At 45.6% G+C, this 24679-nt stretch overlaps 1 protein-coding gene across 1 annotated transcript in view; it reads left to right on the forward strand.

Moving 5' to 3' along the window:
* The window catches only part of USH2A (usherin), an 843391-nt gene that overhangs the window by 544669 nt on the left and 274043 nt on the right, over nt 1-24679 (forward strand). The window lies entirely within an intron of this gene.

Genomic DNA, 24679 nt, shown 5'->3' on the forward strand with positions numbered 1-24679 from the left:
AGTATCTATAAGTATGATCCATTGCCTGCACCTGAAGTATCATAGTCCTATTTTATTGCTTTGACTGTCATCTAATCCTCACTTCATTTGTTCTGCTATGTATGTAGCCCTGGCCTTAGACTATCTGATACCATAATCTGGTTTATACCATTTAGAGTTTAATTCTATGTTGATTGTTGAATGGGTGCCCCAAACATTCTTCTGGTCCCCATCCTTCACAGAGTACCCCCTCCAAATACCACAGACCGATTACTGATTGCATCAGACAACTGTACCCATCGGACATCCTGAAGTTTCCTACCTAAATCACCCTCATTTATGAGAGACCACAAATATACCTGCATGTTCATTCAAGACATAACTCCTCTGGTATCCTCTATTCTTCAAACCTCCTGTTGACCAGGATTCAATTTAGGTCCAGTTTAGACCCAGGCAATTCAGGGATTTAAGGGCTTTAATTAGAAAGGAACTTCTGGGTCAGAAGAAGGAATTTAGCCTAAGAAAGTACCATAGATTGCTCTTATTCTACATTATATCCCAAGGCCCCCTTTAAGAACAAATTCAGTTCCTAAGATTTGCAAGCAGTATAAAGCCTCTGGATTGGCTAGGCCAGGCATAAATATTAGAATTTCAGAGAGCATACTTTGGGAATGGCTTTGGCTGCACAATTATACTGATCTCCCTGATGAAGCATATGTGAAAATGCATAGGGGCAGTATAACGGAATAAAATAACCTACCTATAACAACCCAGTGAGGCAGGTGTGTGACTGGCTCAAGGTCACCCGGCAAGATTCAATGGGAGAGTGAGGATTCAAACCTGCATTTCCCAGATTCTAGTCCAGCATTGCATCACAGTTTAGCACTAGTTTTCAGGATATTCCTGAGCTGGACAATGCTCTCTTCTGGTTTATGTTCAGATATTTCTCTTTGCTCTGCTGGGAATATCTGCAAACCTAACATGCAGCAGTCTAAAGCCACCTCTACACTAGCAATAGCTTAAGAGCTGTAGTGTCTTGTCAACAAAATCAACAAAAGTAAAGCATCAGTTCTCCTTGCTCATTTCTAATAGTTTCTCTGTTTTAGTCTGTGGAAATCTTTCCAGTTCTCTCGTACACCTGAAATACTCTTCTAGACTTTATTAAAATGCTAATAGTTATGAGCTACAAATGTATGTTTTCATGTGGATGTCAAAATACCTGTTTTGTTTTTGGTCTCTGATGAAGCTGAAATCGATGCATAAATTGACTGAGTAAGGAAAGAACAGTCTTAGAGGACTACCTAGGAAATTTTCAATTATTCACATCATTCATTTGGGAATGAACTCCAGAGGACAGGATAACTACCATTGTTTTGGCTTGCATACAAACTTCATTCAAGGGAAATTAGTGTAACCAAACAAGAGGGATTTTTGTAGCTTAGAAGCCTCTTTTGTGTAAACACGCACATGCTTCCATGGATTCAGTCTTGTACTAATGCCAAAAGGCATTGGTACAGTAGCTTGCTCGCTAGAGCACAAAACAAAGGGCATTTACATAACGCTGGAGATCATCCACAAAAATTATTGTTGCTATTATTGATATGATTATTTCACTTGCTTACTTGTATGTCTGGATGCTTAGCCTGTATGCAATAGTTTGTGAATATGGATGTAAAACAAATTGAATGATAATATTTGGATCCACAATGTGAAATATAGACCAGCAATATGAAGTTTAAAGGGTGGAAATGGTGCAGGCTCTATGAATTATAAATTACACCCACATAAATGCCCAAATGAGCAAAACCTGTGGCTAAATTGGTCAGTATCATATATAATAATTATAGGTCAGGGTTCATGATGATGCATGAGCAGAATATTTACTTGGCAAGGGAGGAGATGGGATATAGCAGAACTGTTAGCCATATTTACTACAAAAATAGGAAATTCAATATACAAGACTGTTATATATCAGCATATGTGTGCAAGTACATCACCAAGCTAGCTACATTAATGCCTTCTGTTTTATCACTGACCACATTTCTACCACAAATTAAGAAACACTTAGACCCACTGGAGTGTCCACAAGAGGATGATTACAATTATCCTGTTTGGAAATCTGGTAATTACAAGAAAGGGTTTCTTTTAAATAAAGAAGAACAGTATTAGAACATTTGAAATGGCAGAGTTGTTGTATACTGATTAATGTGATTTTGTTACTCGGAAAAAAGTAAAATAATAGCGCTTTGTTAATTTTTTAAAAAGTTATCTTTGTGCTTTCAAAATTGGGAATGTTGAGGGCTTTGAGGAGTCAGTCTTCAAAAAAAACTGCTTGAAAATACAGTCAATTTCTTCCCTTCTCTTTATCTCCAGTTATGAATGAAAACAGTCTGGGGTAAAATAAATTTGAACTACATGAAGTATATATAGAGCTGTAGACCTACATGCACAGATAGGGTTGCCAGGTTCCCCCCAAACCAGACACCTGGCCACTCTCTTTTCCGCCCTCCCTCTCCCCTCCTCCTGCTGCTTGCGCCGCTGCCAGCCCAGAGAAGTAGCCAACCAGCAGCCTCCTACAGCTGTGCAGTGCTGGCCAGGAGTGAAGCCTGGAAGTGTGTGGGGGGGGCATTATGACTTCACTTCCTGCAGTGATGTCATCCCCCCCCGTCTCTCCCCATGGTCCAGTATTAGTCCGGACCCTGTCTGGCAATGCTGTGCACAGAAGGGTGCTATGCAGAAGGAAATCATATCCGTCAGTTAAGAAGATCTTTGTATAAAATTCCTGTTCTGGGCAGTAGGCAGTCCTCCGGCTTAGCTTTGACAGTACTCATCATCTCCTTAGTGTACATCCAGGGTTTGATTATACAAGACATTAAACAAGAGTTAGGTTGCAGGAAACTAGCATTTAACATGTTACGGGCCTTCAAAATAGTGTATGTGGGGAAATGGGCTCCCAAGCACATGCACAGAGGCAGGAGGGGTTTTGTGATTTCCTCCCTTCCACCCAGTTCATTTTTGCACACAAAAAATGGTGCAGAGTGGTGGTGGTATTTGTCTTATAGCTGGATCTATGTGTCTCCTGGGCTCTTGCCTGCATGAATAAGTGCACTCGGTAGAAGAGAAGGAATCACTAAGCCTCTTCTGCCTCTGCGCACACTCTCAGGAACCCATCCCCCCCCATACACACCACTATTTTGAAGTTGTGTGCCAGTCACACATTATATGTGAGTTCCCCCAACCTAACTCACTTTTAATGTCTCATGTAATCAGACCCCCACCAGTCACCAACTTTCCCTGCCTTTTCCATAACAAATAGGTGACAGTAGTGATTATCTGTCCGGTATGGTGGAGATCTTCACATGTAGCAGTACTTGAAAATATAGATCAGGGCCTAGAGTCAAAAGTTTGTAACCCTGATCTAATTAAGTCAAGTATTTAGCATTCATTTGTAGTTGTGTATGTTAATTAATCAAAGCTTGAATAAAAAAAGATCATTCTTTAATATTGTTGTGGCAAATCCAGAAGGAAAAATTAACATTTAGAATTAATATTTAGAAATCTGCTAACTGGTCATTTTTCTCAGGTCTGGCTAATGATCAGAAAGTAGAGTGCGGACAGCATAGCATGTAAGGAATGGATAGTAACATTTTTAAATCAACAAAAGTAAACTCTGATAATTCTATGGTCTTGTACTTATGGGCCTGTTTTTTCAAAGTGCAACAATCACATTTCTGGCTACTGGCTAGAGGAGGGCTTTGATTTGATTCTGCATAAGCAATTGATCGTTATTCTGTCCTACCGTATGCAGATGTGTGCTAAACACTGAGGCAAACATTGTACATGCTCAGACTGGTGCTCAGTTCATAAGTGGGCTGGGGTGTGAGCAGCATGTGTTGGCCAAATTTGTGGATGATATTAAATTGTTTTGGACAATGAGGCCCAAAGTATACAGTGAAAGGCTCCAGGAAGATCTCTACGAATTGTTCGAGTGGCTGACAGCGAGGAAGTGAAGTACAGACTCATTAGGAATACTGCATACAGTTATTGTTGCATATTGCCAAGCTGGAAAAAGTACAGAAGATGGGTTGAAGCACCTTTCCTATAAAAAACCCTAAAGAGTCTAGGACTTGGCAGTTCAGTTTAGGTGGGGGGAAGACTGGGAGGGAAGGGGAGAAACGTAATAGAGATTTTAAAAGTTAGGCAGAGAATGGAGAAAGTAAAAAGAATTCTTTCTCCCTCTCCCATAATATAGGAACTCATGGTTGCTGGTGCCAGTCACTTGCATACGGCACCTCATTTCCCCCGGTATCCCCCTTCCCCACCTTTTCTTCATCCTTCTCTCTTCATGGCAGCCACCATACCCTCATCTTTCCCTTCTTTCTTCCTTCCTCCCCACGTACCCATTCACCTTTTATCTGTTCCCATCATCAGCTATTTATTATTTCATTTATACCCCAGCTTTCTTCACAATGGAAACCCAAACCAACTTACATCATTCTCCTCTCCCCATTTTATCCTCATAACAACCCTGTGAGGCAAGTTAGGATGAGAATGTGTAACTGACCCAAGGCTAGGGTTGTCAGATCCCCTTACCCTCCAGGCAGGTGGCGGAAGACCTGGCACTCACCTTTTTAGTTGTCTTTGCATGTGCGCAAAGCACACACACGACCCCTGGCTGCATGATGACGTCACTTCTGGGATGTCGTTGCATAGGCTGTGTGCTACTCCTGGGAGCACTCCTGTGCTCTGCAGTGGGCTGATTTCAGCCTGTTTGGGGCCAAAATCGGCTTGCTGCGGAGAGCAGGAGCGCTGCCGGGGTGGTGCAATGGACCCTGGAGTACTTCTGTGTTCCACGGAGGGCTTCTTTAGGCCCATTTGGGGCTGAATTGGGCCCTTTTGGGCTTCAGGAAGTGATGTCATCGCATAGGCCTTATACCGCTCCTGCAGAGTGGTGATGGGCAGGAGAGCATTGGAGTGCTGCTGGGATGGCGCAAAGGGCCCTGGAGTGCTCCTGCACTCCACAGCAGTCTGATTGCGGCCTGTTTGCAGCTGAATTGGGCCCATTTGGACAACGGGAAATGACATCATTTAAGCCTCATGCTGCTCCTGGAAGCGCTCCTGCGCTCTGTAGCAGGCCAATTTCAGCCCGTTTGTGGCTGAATTGGGCCCATTTTTGGCCGAAATCAGCTCACTGCAGAACACTGGAGCATGCTGCACTAGCCAAGGGTGCACCCCGGGAGGCACATTCCACTGCCTTCCCCCATAGTAAGCAGGGGCAGGGGGTGTTGGGAGGGGCAGGGGATCCCCTCCCCTAGAGGAGGACTGGCAAACCTACCCAAGGCTTTTCAGCAAGCTTCCATGGCAGGGCCCTGCCTTTTCCACCATGCCTTTTCCTAACCATAACCCAGGCTCGAAGGCTGGCAGCAACCCCCACAATAGCCACTGAAAGGACATAGATTTCTTAAAACCACAGGACAGCTCCTATTATTGGAAGGGGCTTTTAAACTCCCCCCCCCCTGTTGTTTTTTAATTTCAGATTTTTCTGTAAACCTGGGCTTTTCCAGGTTTGTACAAAGATCTATCCGGTTTCTGGATTTAAGTATCTACATATTTGGACATGTTGAGAATTAGATATACTGATGTTTATATGCTACTTTTAGCCACTGAGGGGTTGGTGATGGGCAGGAGACACAGAAGGAATTATTTCACCCTGTTCCTGATTACTGTAGTGGCCCGACCCATATGGTTGTTTCTGTAAGATTATGCAGTAATCCCATGACTGATGTTTCTAGGGTTCAGAAGGAGCTGCAGGAAGGAACATTGGGAAAGAAGCATCCCATAAATACATTGGTCGAATACAGGTCAATCAATTTATATGTGAATTTGCTATCTTCTGGTGCAGATTCCTGCAGTTCCTTTAGTTTTAATCATTATTGATAGAAAAAGTTCTTCATCAACTGAAACTTTGAAACCTATTAATTGGACATATGAAAATGTTAGTTTCAAAATGTACCATTTACATGTAGTCTCTAAATCATGATTAAATTCCTTAATTCAGGACAGAAAGCATGGGAGGCACTATGGTTCAGGGGTAAAGCATCTGCTTGGCATAAAGAAAGTTCTACATTCAGTTGCCAGCTTCTCCAGCTAAAAGCTTCAAGTGGTGGGTAAAAACTTCTTTCTGAGACTCTGGAGAGCTGCTGTGAGTCTGAGTAGACAACACTGACCTAGATGGACTAATAGGCAGCTTCATGTGGTGTGGGTTATGTCATATGCATAATCTTATATACTCATAGCTGAGTGGCCCTGATCTGAAGATTCTTAAATTTGGAGATTGGAGCAATGAACAGTAAGACAGCTCTTCCTATACACCTGAAAAATGCCCCAGGTTTGCAGAAAAATCTAAAAAAAAAAAAAAAGCATAAGTTTTTTTTAAAAAAAACCCAAAAGATAAAAGGAGCTCTTGTAGCTTTAACCAAATGCTCTCAGTGGCTGTTGCTAAGCAACCATAACAGTTCACTCAGTATTGCATGCTTGGTTTGTTTTAGTAAAAGGCAAGGGGAGGGGTAAAGGCCCTTTCCAGGGTTGTTTTGGCCTTTGAGGGAGGATTCATTGGAACGAGGCCCAGAAGCAACCACCAGATGACTTGATATCACAGTACTTGCATGACTTACCCAAGCTTGGCTGCTTGCTACTATTCAAAAGCAGCCCTTCCCACTCCCAAAAAAATAAGCCAGTGAAGTGTAGTGGCTAGAGTTTCAGAGTAGGATGAGGGAGACCTAGGTTTGATCCACTACTCTGCTGATCCAGTCACATACTCTCAACCTAAGCAACCTCTCAGGGTTACTGTAAGGAGGCAACGTAATGTAACTGTACTGGTTACTGTAATGGAGGCAACGTAATGTAAGCTGTTTTGGGGAGAAAGGCAATATATAAATTAAGTAATTAAGAAATACAGGTGAAGATGGAGGGCAGATAGAAAGTAAGTTGTTTAGTGGGTTTGAAAAAGAGAAAGATGGAGGGAAAGGCAAGCATACGAAGGTTGCCAGGAGGAGGGAAAGAGGAAACAGTGTGGAGAAGGGGTTACAGGGGAGAGCCAGTTTGGTGTAGTGGTTAAGATTGGCAGGACTCTTATCAGGAGAACTGGGTTTGATTCCCCACTCCTCTGCTTGAAGCCAGCTGGGTGACCTTGGGTCAGTCAATAACATACTTTGTAAACTGCTTTGAGTGGGCATTAAGTTGCCCTGCTTGGGTGTTAAGTTGTCCTGAAGGGTGGTATATAAATCAAATGTTGTTGTTGTTGTTGTTATTAAAGTGAAGTATCCCCCTGCAAGTCCTTGTAGGTTTCCCACTATGCAACTAGGCCTGGCTCAGCCTGCACCACACAACAGGGCTAAAGGAGAGAGGCTGCTGCAGGGAGGGGGCAAAGTTAAAACAAGGGGGCAGACAAAGGTGGATAGGAAGGAGAGAAGGAAATAAGAAAAGGGGAGAGGCTGTGTGGGGCAGGATAAGGAAAGAGAACACGGTGAGGAGGGGAACGAGATGCCCCCTACAAGCCCTTGTGGGTCCTCACTAGTTCTAGCTTAAGAATCTGCACCCATGAAGCTTCACTGCTCATACTGGTGCCACTGGTAAGAAAATGAGCTGTGATCCAGAAGGTTCCAGATTGAAATATGACCTCTACGCACTCTCAGCCTCAACCTATCTGAAATATGGGAATATAATAATATTGACCTACATTGCTGTGCTGCTGTAAGGGTTACAAGATAATAAGCATGGAGCACTATGATACCTGAAAATATTATTATTATGATCTCTCTGAGATGTCTCTGTAGCAGTCATTCTATTTTGGTACTAACACAGTCATTAGGTAGCCTCATGCTTGCTATGGATATAGGGAAAAAGGTGATATATTCATATGCCTAAGATCCCTGCTGTGCTTGAATGCCATATGTTGCAGGTAAAAGGTGTTGGACAAACTGCGGATTGGGTTCCTGGAGGGGATAAGGACTCTACTTGGATACATATGCTGCTGTTAAGTGCCTTCTGAAAAGCAACATCAAGAGATTTTTCTCACAGGCATTATACTTTCTCCATTTTAAATAACTGCAGAGCGGATCTATCAGCACATCTGGCTAACACCTGTTCTGGCTTCACAACAGCTGATATGTGCTGCATACATCCTGAAGGGCATGAGATGCAATATGAGCAGGGCATGTACTCATTTCTTTCTTTCATTGCCCTCTCTCTATGATTAGAAAGCCCCTGTGGCTTGTGAGATGGAGCCGGGTTTGAGCTCAAGTCCAAGGTGTGTCATAGGCTCACCTGAATTATAGTGACACATTTTACAAGAGGACAGAAGGCAGGGATACTTTGGATATTATAGTGAGTGCTCTATCACAAATGATAACATTACTCTGCAGGCTGGTGTGCAGTCAGCCTCAATAGATATTTCAGTAGTAATGAAAAGAGATTTTTCAAATGGAGGATTCAGAATCTGATTTTCCCTAGATCCCCCTTCCCAGGGAAATTTACCCCTGCTAGGCAAGAGGGAGGTGAGTTTTGTAATTCGGACGTGAATTTTGCTACTGCATGCATACCCTTTATAGGATATTGAGGATTAGGACTTTTTTGTAGTAAGGACAAAGGGTTCATAACAATTTAGGAGTATGCCCTTCAATGTTTGTTCTGAAAATGACTGCAACTTCATAGCATTAGACTGAGTGCAAATCCTCAGGGAGTTGTGCAGACACATTTTAGTTTGTACAGTACAGCTACAGAAACTTTATAAAATGTTAGGCATCTATCAAGAGCACAGAAGAAGTGGGTGCCTCTTTGTGCCATGCCACATGCTCATCATGTTAATATCTACAATAATGATTCTTATTTGCAGGCTAGAAAATAAGCAGTTGCTTTAGGGGCAGGCCAATGTGAGACTTTAATTAGTTTGTCCCCTTGTGAGAGGTTTTGTTCCATGTTGCAGCTGAAAGTGCAAGAAGGGCATTGTGAGGGTGATGATTACCTTCATACCAAGCGAGCGATACGAATCAATACAAGTTTCAGTGTCATTGCAACAGATCCTTGTGTCCCAATATTTACTGGAAAAGGCAGGATGTAGTATTTTTTGTTCCTTTATTTACACATAAAATCAGTCTGAATGGTTTTGTGGTCTGTAGAATTGGTTCACCCTAGGACTCATTTAAAGTAGTTGAGGTGTCTTCTATTCTGCATAGGGTTTCATTTCCCCTAAAGGAACAGGTTTGTATCCTGGGAGTGCTGCTGGCCCTGGGCCTCCTGCTGGATAAGCAGCTGGCGGCAGTGGTCAAGACGAGCACCTTCACCAGCTGTGACCTTTCCTGGATCAAAAAGATCTTGCCACTGTGGTGCATGCTCTAGTATCATCTAGATTAGATCACTGCAATGCACTTTAAGTGGGGCTGCCCTTGGAGAGTCCAGAAGATATCATTGGTACAGAATGCTGCAGCCAGAGTGTTGACAGGAGTGGGTGGTAAGGACCATGTTACTCCAGTCTTGTTCAACCTGCACAGGTTCCCAGTTTGCTTCTACTCCCATTTAAACATGCTGATATTGACCTTTAAAGCACTATACAGCTTGGAACCAGCATACCTTAAGGGCAGCCTACCTGCTCACTACAGTTCATGTTCAGAAAGGGCTTTCTTGGGCCATTTTCACACACTTGTAATCCTCCAGAAAACACGCAAAACTCATGGCACAACAGCATCTTCATAGCGCAATTTCCCATCATGACCCCATTTAATGGAGCGATTTCTGATGTCATCACGCCATTAAAGGGGGTCATGATGGGAAATCACACTATGAAGATGCTGCCATGCCATGAGATGTGCGCGATTTTCTGGAGGGTTACAGGCATGTGAAAATGGCCTTGGTTGTGTCGCCAAAGCTATAGAATTCCCTCCCTACAGAGTTTAATCTTTCTCCTCTGTCATTGTCTTTGGCTTGCAGGTGGAGATTTTTCTGTTTTGCTTGGCTTCCCTTACAGAACCTCCTTCCTGTTTATGTGTCTTTATTTAATTGTGTTATGGATATGTATTTTAAAGGCCATTGTTCACCACTTTGCAGCCCTAAGCTGGGTAGGAAGTAGAGATGGGCACGAACCGAAATACGAACCAAAATTCAACACAAATTTTTCATTCATCACTGCAGACAGCCTGGCGCCAATCAATCAGTTTCCTAGGCAACAGGGGATGGACTTTCTGCAGACCTTCTGCTGACCCAGAAGTGTCCTTCTGCTGGCCTGGAAGTGACCTTCTGCTGGCCCGAAAGTGACGATTTGCTGACACGGAAGTGACAATTTGACAAATCAAACAAACCAGTTCGCGAACCAGGGCAGGTTCATGAAAGTTCATGGTTCGTGGTTTGTGAAATGCGATGAACCACGAACTGCACAATTCATTTTTTTTCCAGTTCGTGCCCATAGTTGGAAGGCATCATAAAAATGAAAAAGTATACAGTATAGATGATGAGACAGTCTTTCATACTGTTTTTGCATAACTTCTTTATATTTCTTGTTAACTGTTTTGGTTCTTTGCTTTTGCCACCCTAGTCAGAATAATGAGATAGACACAAGGCTTGCAACTAAAGGGCCACTTTATTAAACATAACATCAACCATTAATACGGCAAGGACCACTAGTGGTACAGGTCAAGCCACGGGGTCACCCCTGGACCACCGCCTTGACTTGTCTGGGCAAGCCCTGAAGCCCCGGGAGCAAGCCATGTGTAAATCTGGGTCCCCCTTTCAAGCTCCTAATGCCTCAGCCATACAGCAGTGAGGGAAGGACTTTCACACGGGGTTCCCCAGGGCAGTCCGCCTATGCAACTGGCAGCCATCACAAGCAGTACCAGCTGCTCCTGGCAGACCCCCATTTCCCCACCAATGGGGAAACGCCAAGGGTGCTCACTGGCCCACTCCCTATCCCCAAACTCTATCCTGCCAGTGACCATCCTAAGGTGGCTTCACTTTGTCAATTACCTCAAACCTCCGCAAGCAGTACAAGGTAGGCAAAAAACCACCTCTTCCCCATGCCAATTAGGGAAAAGGGGGGGGGGAATTTCTACCTAGCTCCGTCAACAGCAGCCAGCTAATCCTGCACTACTACAGGGTGAGGTGGGTGGGCTGAGCATGCAGAGCAACTGCCAGCTGGCTGGGCAGAGCTGCCTCATAAGGCTCCTGTCTCTGCCCCCCGGCCTGAGACCCAAATACCATGGAAATGCTCTGTCTCCTCCTTCCAGGGAGGCAAAGAGCGGCCCCCGGCCTTATCAGTGGAAGCTGCTGGCCGGGAGGGCTGTATTCCCTGTTTGTTTGCTAATTTTGTATATTGGTGGTATGGTTTCATAAGCAGCTGAAATGATATTTATACATGCAATGCTCATCATTTCTATTTATAATATGCAATTAACTTACTTTATATTTATTTATTTACTTTATTTATACACTACCTTTCTCCACAACTGGGACACAAAACAGCTTATGTTGTTCTCCTCCACTCATTTTATTATCCTCACAACCATGCTGTGAGAGTGGTTATGCTGAGAGTGTGTGAATGGCCCAAACTGGAGAGCCAGTTTGGTATTGTGGTTAAGAGTGTGGGACTCTAACCTGGAGAGCCAGGTTTGATTCCCCACTCCTCCACTTGAAGCCAGCTGGGTGACCTTGGGTTAGTCACAGCTCTTTGGAGCTCTCTCAGCCCCACCCACCTCACAGAGTGTTTGTTGTGGGGATAATAACAACATACTTTGTAAACCACTCTGAATGGGCATTTAGTTGTCCTGAAGGGGGCGGTGTATAAATTGAATATTATTTTTTATTATTATTATTACTATTATTATTGTCACCCAGTGAGCTTTCCTGGCAGAGTTGGGGTTTGAACCCAGGTCTCCCAGATCCTGGTCTGTCTTTCTAACCGGGTGGCCTTCCTTCCTTCCTTCCTTCCTTCCTTCCTTCCTTCCTTCCTTCCTTCCTTCCTTCCTTCCTTCCTTCAATATATTAAAATGTTCAGAAATGTTTATATTTTTATGGGATAAATCCAGTGCATGGAAACAGAAAACAATATGAAAATAAAGGATCATGAATTCAGAAGTGTAAAGAAGTGAAATGAGAATGTTCATGTTGAAACTACAAGGCTGTATAATTCTCAATCATATAAATATGCTTTCTTTTTCTTGAGGTTCCACTTGGAAATGGGTAAAGCATATGGTAGATCACTATATTTTTTTAAAAAATCATTGTCCTAAAATGTCAAATTTTGGGGGCTATGTTTTGGTCGGTGACTCCCAGATTTCAAAGATCTCCTTTAGAAGTCTGTGTGTCCTCGTTATATCTCATACTGTGTTAATGTTGTATCATCAGGATTTTTTTAAAAAAGGGCACCAGAATTCTGCCCTGCACACAATTTTCTGCTCTCCTCCATTATGGAAAATTACTGGGGGCGGGGGGCAGGGGGGGGGAGTTAACCTTGTGCTGTGGGATTCATTGCTGAAAAACAACTTTTTTGTGTGACCAAGGAAAACAAGAAGTTTTTGATTCAATTTTGGGGGGATAATTGTTATGTAATAGTCCTAGCTCAGTGAAATTGTTAATTCTCTACCATTTTCTGTTGAAATATTACTCGGGCTCAAATAGAAAGGTTTTGACTGAGTCAAAAGGAAATGCTTCCCAAGGTTATAGATGTTTAATGGGGGGGGGGAAATGGCTAATTTCTGTCCCTTTAAATTTTGTGGTGGAGAAAATAAGGTGCTTTGATCTTTAAATGACAGCTTCCTGAATCATTATAGTAAATTAGTTAATCTCTCCCAGTAGCTGCCCTATTCTAGCTTCCTCTTGGGCACCCTCTTTCTTAGACTTCCACTGTGCTTTAGATCTGTGAAGAAAATGCTGCTGTTTTCAACATGAAACCATCCAGTGTGCTGTCTCACTTTCATGTGTTTGCTAAACTCTTACCTTAAAGGTCATTCAACTTCATTTTAACAACAGCAGCTTAGTGTTAGAACATGTGTTTTGGGAAGTCTGGATTCGCAAGGCAACATTCATTATACAGGCCCATCTCTTGTCCTACACAAATTTAGAGGCTCCCACTTAATCTAACGTAGAGACATTTGCTTACTGAGGTTGGAAATAAAAAAAACTGTGCATTAATTGCATGTGCCTAGATGTGATGCCTGATTACAAGACAACAGAGAGTGGTGGCCCAGGTCTAGGAATCAATTCCTTTTCCCTCACACACCCATCAACTGGAAGCAAGGGAAGTCCCAGAGGTGCTGACGACACTTCAGTGGCTCACCTTGGACCTAGCCAGCAGCATGAGGCAAGAATGGGCATGATTTAATTCTTTTGCCACTTGGAATCATAAGAGTTGGAAGGAATCTTACAGACCATCTAGTTCAACCCTCTGCTCAATGCAGGAACAGCCTAAAGCATCCCCGGCAAGTATTTGTCCAGCCACTCCTTAAAGATTGCCAATGAGGGGGAACCACCACCACATCCGTAGGCAGTCAATTCCACTGCTGAATTACTCTTAACATGAAGTTTTTCCTCATGTCCCTCCTGTAGTTTAAACTAATTGTTTTGAGTCCTATCCCCTGGAACAACTCCTTTCCCTCCTCTAAGTGACAGCCTTTTAAATACTTAAAGAAACCAATCATATCTCCCCTCAACCTCCTCTCTGAACTGAACATTCTCAGGTCCTTCAGTCTTTCTTTGTTGGGCTTGGTCTCCAGGCCCCTGGTCATCTTTGTTGCTCTTTTCTGCCCTCATTCCAATTTGTCCACACCCTTTTTGAAGTGAGGCCTCCAGAATGGCACACAATACTCAACTTCCTGTATATCAGCACCACTGAGAGCAAATCCAGCCCAAGTGGTGCTGCAAGCCTCACAAGCTTTCCACAGACCAAGCCAGTGGTGGCATGGATTTCAGAGGCAATGAGTGGTGCAAGTCAAGGGGGTTGTGAAGATAAAATGGAGGAGAGGAGAACAACTAAAGCCACTTTGGGATCTCACTGAGGAGAAAGATAGGGTATACATGATTAAGTCATATCCATTGCCTCCTCTTTCACTGCTGTTGGCCAGGAGGAAGCTGAGCACCTCTGCTTTTTTTACCAACCACCCAGCTCCTCAGTCAACACTCTATCTGAGTTGACAGCGGTGCTCTCAGATGTGTTGGAGACACCTAGACTAATTGTTCTGGTTAACTTCAATATCCATGCACAATGTTCTTCATCCAGGCCAGCTCAGGATTCATAGCTTCCTTGGAAGCCCTGGGCCTCTTTCAAATAGTGACAGGCCCCTCAACTGAAAAAGGCCATACCTTGGACTTAATATTCTTCACTGAGCCTTTAAAGAAAGGTCTTGTTTCAGGGTTGGAGATTCAGGCTGAACTGAGGTCTGACCATTACGTACTGAAGGCAAAGGTGAATATAGCCCTAACACCCTGCAAAAAGGGGGACCCCATTAAAATAGTTTGCCCACAAAGGCTCATGTGTCCTTTTAGATTCCAAAATGCCCAGGGGGGAAGGGTAAGATTCCAAACACATGCTCTATTGAGGCTTCCATGGGAGCTTGGAATCTGAAGCTCTTCAAAGCTATTGAAAACACTATATTGTCGAAGGCTTTCACGGCCGGAGAACGATGGTTGTTGTGGATTTTCCGGGCTGTATAGCGGTGGTCTTGGCATTGTAGTTCCTGACGTTTCGCCAGCAGCTGTGGCTGGCATCTTTAGAGGTGTAGCACCAAAAGACAGAGATCTCTCAGTGTCACAGTGTGGAGAAGATGTTGGCAGGTAATTTATATCTACTAAGGAAAGTGGGTTTGGGCTGAGTCATCCTGTAGGAGTTTCCCAGGGTGTGGAATGCTAATGGAGGGAGGCGTCACTGTATCCTGAGGAGGTTCTTTTGTATATGGATTGGTATGCTAAGCATAAACACAATTTCAATAGGAAAGAAGAGACTAAGAATGAATAGAGCATGGCTTCCAGCCCTGCAAAACACCAGGCTAACGAAATACTCCACATCCCACAATAGCCCTGCAGAGAAGATTAGCATATCAAGCACCAATCCATATGCAAAAGAACCTCCTCAGGATACAGTGACGGCTCCCTCCATTAGCATTCCACACCCTGGGAAACTCCTACAGGATGACTCAGCCCAAACCCACTTTTCTTAGTAAATATGAATTACCTGCCAACATCTTCTCCACACTGTGACACTGAGAGATCTCTGTCTTTTGGTGCTACACCTCTGAAGATGCCAGCCACAGCTGCTGGCAAAACATCAGGAACTACAATGCCAAGACCACGGCTATACAGCCCGGAAAATCCACAACAACCTTTTGAAAACACTGTTCCTCATCAATCCCCCTGACCCTTGGGACAAAAGCCAGCCCCATGGTTTACCACGGAGCTGGGTGACCTAAAGAGGGATGGAAGATGCCTAGAAAGACGTTGGCGGAAAAATCATGCTGAAACTAATACAGCATGCTACAGAGCCCATTGGAAGATCTGCGAAGCGGCAACAAGAGCAGGAAAGAAACATTATTTCTCTGCAACCACTGCATCAGCTAGTTTACAACCATCCCAATTATTCAAGCTATCTCAACAAGATATCTCAACGTCAATTCCTAACTTCAAGCTATCTCAACATCAACTCCTTTACAATCTCAAGAACAGACAATTAGCTGTGATGCTTTCACAGATTTTGCTGATAAAATATTCTCTGAGCTGGATGCCAGCTGTAATATAGGCGAAGTGGAAGAAATGCTTAACATACAGTCTGGTTCATTTATGGATCACTTTGACCCAGTTACAATTATGGATATTGACAGAATCCTAGCATCTGTGAAGGCCACTATTTGTCCACTGGATACTTGCCCATCTTGGCTTATAAAATCATGTAAGGATCACATAAATGAACCCTTGAGGTCCATCATAAATCAGTCACTCAAACTGGCTAATTTTAAAAAAATCATCCCTAGACAAAAATGAGGTGGCCAGTTATCACCTAGTTTCTAATCTGCCCTTTCTTGGCAAAGTGATTGAAAGAGCAGGAGCTGACCAACTCCAGGTCACATTTTAGGTTCTGGACAACTCTAGTGTTTTGGACCCTTTCCAATCTGGATTCAGGCCAGGGTATTGGACAGAGATGGCTTTGGAGGCTTTAGTTGATGATCTCCACCTGCATATAAACAAAAGGCATGTTTCTTTGCTGCTCCTCCTGGATCTATCTGCAGCCTTTGATACAATAGACCATGCCCTCTTGTTGAGGCATTTGGAGGGAGCAGTCAGTATCAAGGGATATACCTTGAACTGGTTTAAATCTCTTCTCATGGAACAAACTCAAAGAGTTGCTGTTGGAGAACAGCTATCCCCAAAGTGGGAATTATCTTGCGGGGCACCATCTTATCCCCCATTTTATTCAAACTCTATGGAAGGCCTTTAGGAGAAATCATTAAAAGCTATGGAACTGGATGCTATCAATATGTAGATGATACCCAGCTCTGTATCTCACTGTTCAAATCACCACGGGATGCAGTAGAGATTTTGGGTCGCTGCCTATCAGCTGAAAGAGAACAAATTGAAATTGAACTCAGATAAGACAGAAGTGATGCTGGTTGAGAAGGAAAAGATCTTGAAGGACATTGTATTCCCCACTTTTGATGGAGTTAGTCTGACCCTTGCAGACTCAGTTAAGAGCCCTCGGGTTATAATGGATACAGCACTACTGCTAGAAAAACAAGCTATAGCAGCTGCAACAAATGCTTTCTACAAACTCAGACTAGCTTGGAAGATAGCCCCCTACCTCAACACAGCTGTCTAGCCACCTGACTCTTTGCCATGGTAACATTGATACTTGACTACTGTAATGCACTCTACATAGGTCTCCCATCGAAGTTGACTCAGAGACTCCAATTGGTGCAGAATGCTGCAGTTTGGTTATTGTCGGAAGCTAGGAGGAGTATGAATATTAGTCCCATTCTGCAGTCTCTTTGTTGGATACCTATCAATTACTGGGCTCAGTTCAATGTATTGAACTGAGCCCAGTATACTGAGCCCAGTATAAAAAAAGCTTTTCATGGCTTTGGTCCAGCATATACATGGGATTGCCATTCTCCCTATGTTCCATCATGGCAGCTTCTCTCATCTAAACAGGGTCTTCTGCAGGTGCGACCTTGCACATGGGCAATATCAGCCGCTGCCTGTACATATGCATTCTCTTTGGTGGCCCTTGCCTTATGAATACATAATTGTGGCTCTCCAAACAACAGTTAAGAACTTGCCCAGCCTAGAGATCTGTGACTGGCTTAGCTTTTACTGGCTTCTTGATATGAAATGAACATTTAAGAAAACTCAAAGTGAGCTCCAACTGATAAAAAAAATAACAAAGATAATATCCATACATAGCTGAAATAGAAAATTCAGTCACATTTCATTAGAAAGGAAGATCGTTTTAAAAATAGTCAGCATTAATCAGTTACAGTAGAACATTGCTCTCAACAATCCAAGAATTTTCATTGCACAAGAAGAGATTTTATAGTCACACTCTGAGAGCTCAAAGATCTTGTTTTGACCAGATCTTCTTTACAGACATTATGCACAGTGGATCTGTCCATGAAATGTATATTTTTGTTCTTATATTTTATTTATATTTATTTTTATTTATATTTCAATTTATATGCCGCCCATCCCCAGGGGCTCTGGGCGGTGAACAGTTAAAATCGATAAAAACAAGAACTAAAATCAATATACAAACAATAAAACAAATTAACAAAGTGCAGTTGTGGGGAGAACCCTCCCCCACCCCAAAGGTGGGAGGCCGACATGGCACCGCCCCCTTCAACCACCGAACGCCTGGCGGAACAGCTCTGTCTTACAGGCCCGGCGGAACAATAATATGTCCCGCTGGGCCCGGGTTTCCATTGACAGAGCATTCGACCAGGCTGGGGCCAGGACTGAAAAGGCCCTGGCCCTGGTTGAAGCGAGGCGGGCTTCCTTAGGGCCGGGGACCACAAGTAAATACTTATTCGCTGATCGAAGTGATCTCCGGGGAACGTACAGGGAGAGGCGGTCCCGAAGATATGCCGGTCTTATATTGCATGAACAGATATATTGCATGAAGAATTGGCATACAGTATAGGCTCTGCATAGACTATCCAGTCAATATGCATGTGTCAGGAGTGGGACAACTGCGCAGTCATAGTCTCCCTAAAATGTTGATTATTTCTGGATACTTTGCCATTGATCCAGAGAAACTAGTCTTTACTACATCATAGAAATTCTGAGCAAGAATACTTCCAGGTACTTGTAACCGGGATTTTTTTTCAGGGCAAGTACACCAGTTCAGAGTACCAGCACCTCTTAGGCATTCAGGGCTCAGGCTGAGAGGGGAGAACATCATGATTACTGGCAACTCTTTTTTTTTTTTAAGAAAAAAAAAGCTCTGCTAGTAATAATGGGGGTATAGATGAGAAGGGAGCTGACATTCTATTAGCAGAGGTTTGTTTTGAGCAGTCCAGAAACATGATCATCTTTACAACACTGTAAACATTTTCTTTTGGAGTAAGATTTTGTTGTAAGGTTTTGCTTTCTTGCTTTCTTTCTCTCTCTTTTTTTTTAGCTGAGAGAATGGCATTCTCCATGCTACTGCAGAATATTTTCTCGTGCCAATTCTGTGACGGGTTCTCTTGGCTCACAAGCACTTCCAGTCACATGATTAATTAAGCTTTGTTTTAAACAGGTCTCCTCTAGGCTCTGGCAAAAGGGGGTTACCTAACAGAAGTGCATATGTAAGAGCAATTTCATATATCATAAAAATAGCTTGTATGATAGAGACTAGAAGAGAGCAAAGCAGCAGAACACAGAAAAGCTGTAACCAAATTATTAATGCTCCTTTTTAATGAATGGGGTTTGACATCAAGGAACACTTGGCAAAACCTATGGAGACAGGGGGAATATACATCTTGTTAATGGTACTCCCCATCAGAGAATGAGAAAAATGTTGACGCCTTTCTGTTTTACCAAGTAAGTTTCTCCAAAGTCTGATAGTCAAAGGGGTTAATTGACATGACAAAATTGTAGGTAAATCTAGTGAGCCACTTCCAAAGAGTTTAACATGTTGCAGCAAAAGCAACATAGACAGGTAGAACAGTTAGAGACTAAAAATACATTGTGGCATAGGCTTTTGTGGACCAGAACCTTCTTCATCAAGTAGTCGGTTAAATAGTATATATGTATTAAGTGGGTGGCCATGTTGGACTCTAGTAGACCAGCAGCTTTTGAGTCCAGTGGCACCTTAGAGACCAACAAAATTTTCAGACTGTAAGCTTTTGAGATTCAGAGCTCCCTTCTTCAGACATTCTGATATATGAATATCATGAATACAGACAGAAGAGAACAAAAATTGGAAAAAGTGATGCCAAAAGCTCAGCCCCATCAAGGGCTGAGCCTTTCCACCTGCTCAGCCCCACCCCCTGAGTGCTCTGGCCTCAAAGGAGCTGCTGCTGGGGACTGCTGCCGCTAAAGCTGCCTGTGCTCTGCTGACCAGGGAGGCTACTCCACCAAGGGCTGAGCCATTCCACCTGCTCAGCCCCACCCCCTGAGTGCTCTGGCCTCAAAGGAGCTGCTGCCGGGGACTGCTGCCGCTAAAGCTGCCTGTGCTCTGCTGACCAGGGAGGCTACTCCACCAAGGGCTGAGCCATTCCACCTGCTCAGCCCCACCCCCTGAGTGCTCTGGCCTCAAAGGAGCTGCTGCCGGGGACTGCTGCCGCTAAAGCTGCCTGTGCTCTGCTGACCAGGGAGGCTACTCCACCAAGGGCTGAGCCATTCCACCTGCTCAGCCCCACCCCCTGAGTGCTCTGGCCTCAAAGGAGCTGCTGCCGGGGACTGCTGCCGCTAAAGCTGCCTGTGCTCTGCTGACCAGGGAGGCTACTCCACCAAGGGCTGAGCCATTCCACCTGCTCAGCCCCACCCCCTGAGTGCTCTGGCCTCAAAGGAGCTGCTGCCGGGGACTGCTGCTGCCAAAGCTGCCTGTGCTCTGCTGACCAGGGAGGCCATTCCACCAAGGGCTGAGCCATTCCACCTGCTCAGCCCCACCCCCTGAGTGCTCTGGCCTCAAAGGAGCTGCTGGTGGGGACTGCTGCCGCTAAAGCTGCCTGTGCTCTGCTGACCAGGGGGGCTACTCCACCAAGGGCTGAGCCATTCCACCTGCTCAGCCCCACCCCCTGAGTGCTCTGGCCTTAAAGGAGCTGCTGCCGGGGACTGCTGCTGCCAAAGCTGCCTGTGCTCTGCTGACCAGGGAGGCCATTCCACCAAGGGCTGAGCCATTCCACCTGCTCAGCCCCACCCCCTGAGTGCTCTGGCCTCAAAGGAGCTGCTGGTGGGGACTGCTGCCGCTAAAGCTGCCTGTGCTCTGCTGACCAGGGGGGCTACTCCACCAAGGGCTGAGCCATTCCACCTGCTTAGCCCTGCCCCCTGAGTGCTCTGGCCTCAAAGGAGCTGCTGCTGGGGACTGCTGCCGCCAAAGCTGCCTGTGCTCTGCTGACCAGGGAGGCTACTCCACCAAGGGCTGAGCCTTTCCACCTGCTTAGCCCTGCCCCCTGAGTGCTCTGGCCTCAAAGGAGCTGCTGCCGGGGACTGCTGCTGCCAAAGCTGCCTGTGCTCTGCTGACCAAGGAGGCCAGGGAGGGTGCAGGGCAATGATGTTGTGCTGCTGTTGCTATTGTTGTATGTTGAATTGTGAGGTGGGATTTGCAGAGGGTGGTGGATATGAGAGAGGAGACTGGGATGGGGATGGGGTTCCCAGCACTCTGGGGTCTAGGGAGGTATGGCAGTGGGACGCGGGGTTGAAAAGGAAGGTTGCGGAGACATGTTAGGGCTCGGTGCCCTTCCAACTTGCGTCACATCCCAAGGCATGCTGGTAGCAGGGCTAGGAGGTGTAGCCTCCCTCCAGCACTGATGGTGTGCAATGCCAGGTCCATTAATAATAAGACCAAAACGTTGCAAGATTTCATTGCAGTGGAAGGTGTGCATGACCGAGACCTGGGTGAGGGATGGCGAGACGGTTGCCTTGAAAGAGCTGGCTCCCCCAGGGTTCTCAGTCCTTCATCAGTCCCAGACGGATGGTCGGGGTGGGGTGGGGTGGCAATACTCATTCGAGAGTCTTTCTCCTTTAGGACTCTCCCTGCTCCAAAGATCCCCAGTATTGATTGTGTTGGCCTGGCGTGGGATGCTGAGGAGAGTTTGGCTATCTACTTGGTGTACTGACCGCCTAGCACACTAGTAGCTACCCTGTCGAGCTTGTTAGAGGCAGTGTCAGAGTGGGCGTTGGATCATCCTAGACTGTTGGTTCTGGGTGATTTCAATGTCCACGTTGATGACGCCACCTCTTCTCAGGCTTTTGACCTGTTGTCTTCCATGGCAGCACTGGGACTCTTCCAATTTGTTTCAGCTCCTATGCATCAAGCGAGCCACACGCTGGATTTAATCTTTGGAGCAGGGATTCAAGTGGACCTGGATGCTATTAAAGCTGTGCCATGGTCAGACCACCATGTCCTGAGGGCTCGTCTGGGTGTGCCAGCCTCCTCCTGCATGGGCAGTGAGCAGATTTATGTTCACCCGCGGAGACTTATGGATCCCATTGGCTTCCAGAATGCCCTGCGGGATCCGATGCCCCCTGGCGGTTCATTGGATGAACTGGTGGGGGACTGGCATGACCGTCTCTCGAAAGCCATTGACGAAATTGCTCCCTGTCGCCCTCTCTGTCTCCATGTCAGACTGGCTCCCTGGTATACAGAGGAGCTACGTCCGATGAAGCGGGAACAGACAACTAGAGCGACTGTGGCGGCGGAATTGGGGCAAAGAGGTGAGAACATCTTATAGAGCATTTATGAAAACCTATGAGGTGGCTGTGAAGATGACAAAGAAGGAATACTTTGCCACCTCCATAGCATCTGCAAGCTCATACCCGGCAAAATTGTTCCAGGTAGTTTGGTCCTTGGTCTCCCTATTGCAGGGAGACCGTCAACTGGAAATTCAGCTATTAGCTGTGAGGCTCTTGGGAGCTTTTTTGCAGATAAAATCTCGTCCCTCTGTCGTGATCTGCTGGCCATGATTGATACAGTAAGGGAACTGGAGGCCCCTTGGCCATCTTCCAGCCCATTTTTGGATCACTTCAGCCTGGTCTCCTGGGAGGAGGTGGACAGGATCCTGCAGCTGGTGAGGCCCACTACGTGCTTCCTGGACCCCTGCCTGTCATGGTTGGTGAAAGCCAGTGCCAATGGGTTGGGGGCCCAATTGGAGGTCATTATTAATACATCATTGAGCTCCAGGATTTTTCCTGGGGCGCTAAAGGAAGCCGTAGTGAGGCCTCTTTTGAAAAAACCATCTTTGGACCCCACTGACCTGTCCAGTTACCACCTGGTATCGAACCTCCTGTTCTTGGGAAAGGTGATTGAGTGGGTGGTGGGAGATCAGCTACAGGTGTTCCTGGAAGAGACCTCTGTCCTGGACCCATACCGGTCCGGGTTCCGTATGGGTCATGGGGCAGAGAAAGTGTTGGTTGCCCTAACGGTCAATCTCCGTAGGCACCTGGATCGGGGCGGGTCAGTCGACCATAAGTTGTTGGCCCACTGCCTTGCTGATGTGGGGATTCGTGGGACAGCCTTGCAGTGGCTTGTCTCTTTTCTCCATAGTCGGGGACAGAGGGTGGCGCTGGGGGAGAGACTGTCCGCATGCCAAACGTTAGAGTGCGGCGTCCCACAGGGGGCGATACTCTCTCCCCTGTTGTTCAATCTTTATATGCGCCCCCTCACCCAGTTGGTGCGGAGTTTCGGACTGGGTTGTCATCAATATGCAGATGACACCCAGTTGTATCTGTTGATGGGTGGCCGACCTGATTCTGCCCCTGACACCCTGTTGAGAGCTCTGGAGGCTGTGTCTGGGTGGGTAGAACAGAGCAGGCTGAAGTTGAATCCTGCAAAGACGGAGGTCCTGTACTTGGGCCATGGTCTGTCGGAGGCAGGGATCCTTCTCCCGACCTTTGGGGGGGGGCACCACTAGTGCCCATACCATTGGTTAGGAATTTGGGTGTGATTCTGGATTCTTCATTGTCTATGGAGGGCCAAATCACGGCTGTGGCTCAGGCGGCCTTTTTCCACCTTCGGCAGGCCCGGCAACTGGTGCCCTACCTCTTGCCCCAGGACCTAACGACAGTGATCCATGCAACGGTCACCTCCAAGTTAGACTACTGTAACTCGCTCTATGCAGGGCTGCCCTTGGGCTTGATCCAGAAACTTCAACGGGTCCAGAATGCTGCTGCATGTGTCCTAACTGGAGCTTTGTGTAGGACACACACTACGCTTATCTTGCATCAGCTTCACTGGCTCCCAGTAGAATTCTGGATCTGGTTCAAGGTGTTGGTTATGACCTATAAAGCCCTAAACGGACTGGGACCAGCATACCTAAGGGACCGTCTCTCCCTTTATGTGCCCCAGAGAGCACTTCATTCATCAGGAAAACATCTACTGGTGGTCCCTGGCCCTAGGGAGGCTTGGCTGGCCTCTACCAGGACCAGGGCCTTTTCAGTCCTGGCCCCAACCTGGTGGAACTCTCTGTCTGAGGACACTCGGGCCTGCCAGGATCTTGTATCATTTAGGTGGGCCTGTAAGATGGAGATGTTCTGCCAGGCATATGGTGGAGGCTAATTTTAGTACATCATTGCCGAGCCTTCTACCGGTCTCCCTCTACAAGAGGTATGGAGAGTCCACTCCCTCTGGTTGCCCCCAAAGGGGCACAGTTTTTATAATTGATTTTAAGCTGTATTTTAATCAATGTTGTGCCTCGCCCTGAGCCTGCTTGCGGGGAGGGTGGGTTAAAAATAAAATAAAATAAAATAAAATAAATAAGCTAAGCATCTTTGGTCTCACAAATTAAGACTTTTTGAAAATTCCAGAAACAAACACTGGTTAAATTGTTTTTGAAACTGTTTCCAAATATAAACACATAAATCACACAGACAGGGAGGGCGGCTAATAAGAGTGGGGCTATACCTGCAATAAACCAAGATGCCAATTCTGTCTGAATATTTACATCAACAGCACAATCACTGGACCTAACAAAACAGCTATACTGTCTCAGGTTCATTCACTTGTTCATCTTTCAATGCTATATATGCTATCAAGTGTCAGCAATACCTTTCCACTCTCTGTATTGGACAAACAGGTCAGTCTCTACTAGGGATGTGCAGTTCGGGTTAATGAAACCCGAATAAAACCCGAATCAATCCTGATTTGGCTTGATTCAGGTTTCCCGAATCGATTCGGGTTTCCCCAAATCGATTCGGGTAATCCGAATCAGCATTATCCGAATCGATTCTGGTCGATTAGGAGGTTCGGATAAGCTTTTCAATGGGAAAAAGCCTCCCCCAGGCTTCCTTGAAGCCTGGGGGAGGCATTTTCCCACCAAATCAAGCCAAAATTGATGGAGACTTTCCTCTAACTCCCCTCTAACAACCCCCCAAGCTTCAGACCGATTGGACTTTGGGGGGGCATGTTATGGCCCCTAAACCAGGTCCCCCTATCCTCGCCTAAAAAAGAGCAGAGCTTTAGCTTGCTGCTGCTGATCTCTAGCTCCTAAGTTGTGCTTGCTGCTGCTGATCTTCATTATTTCCTATGGGGAAA

Source organism: Eublepharis macularius, chromosome 1 (genome assembly GCF_028583425.1).
Source record: "Eublepharis macularius isolate TG4126 chromosome 1, MPM_Emac_v1.0, whole genome shotgun sequence".
NCBI lineage: Eukaryota > Metazoa > Chordata > Lepidosauria > Squamata > Eublepharidae > Eublepharis > Eublepharis macularius.